Below are 721 nucleotides of genomic sequence, written 5' to 3'. Positions count from 1 at the left end.
GAGACTTGCTCCTCAATTTGGTCCTATGGAACTTGATGTGTAAATAAATAAATAAATAAATAAACAAAAAAATGAAACAGCATTTGAATGTTTTGTCAGGATAAAGTTGTATTATGATACACACAACATTCCAATAGCAGTCCTTGTAGATCAATCTATATCTCATACTCAACGCAGCATAACTTCCTGTAATCATTTCACCTTGTACAGCATCTTCACACTTGTACTGTTAGCTGATTAGTTAGTAGCACTGGCTTATATTTCAAGTGTGTCCAACTTTCACATGAACCAATAGTGTATGAATACATACACAACAAAATTCTTAATTTCCCACATATGTTCTTCTGTACACTGCAATTAATGTTTTTGTATTACATCTCCATACTCTCATACCGTAATGTCAGTTCGTACTTCAAGTATGTCCATCCTTCAAGTGAGTCATAAATGCACACCACCTTTGCAGTCCAAAAAATCACAAGTTCTTCCATCTACTCCTCTCTACAATGTACTTATTACCACTAACAGTGGTATCAACACTAAAACACTTTTCAGCCTAAATCTCTCATACAGAATTCAAAAAGTTTAATACAAAATGCTCACATATCATATTTCAAAAATATTGCAATTATTTTTAGCTTACATGCATGAAAAATAAATCTTGAAAAAATAAAATATTATGTTAGTTATCATTCTGCCTACCAACAAGTGGTGAGAAAGTACT

The sequence above is a fragment of the Schistocerca piceifrons genome, chromosome 4, assembly GCF_021461385.2.
Source record: "Schistocerca piceifrons isolate TAMUIC-IGC-003096 chromosome 4, iqSchPice1.1, whole genome shotgun sequence".
Taxonomy (NCBI): domain Eukaryota; kingdom Metazoa; phylum Arthropoda; class Insecta; order Orthoptera; family Acrididae; genus Schistocerca; species Schistocerca piceifrons.
Note: the sequence above shows the minus strand (reverse complement) of the source record.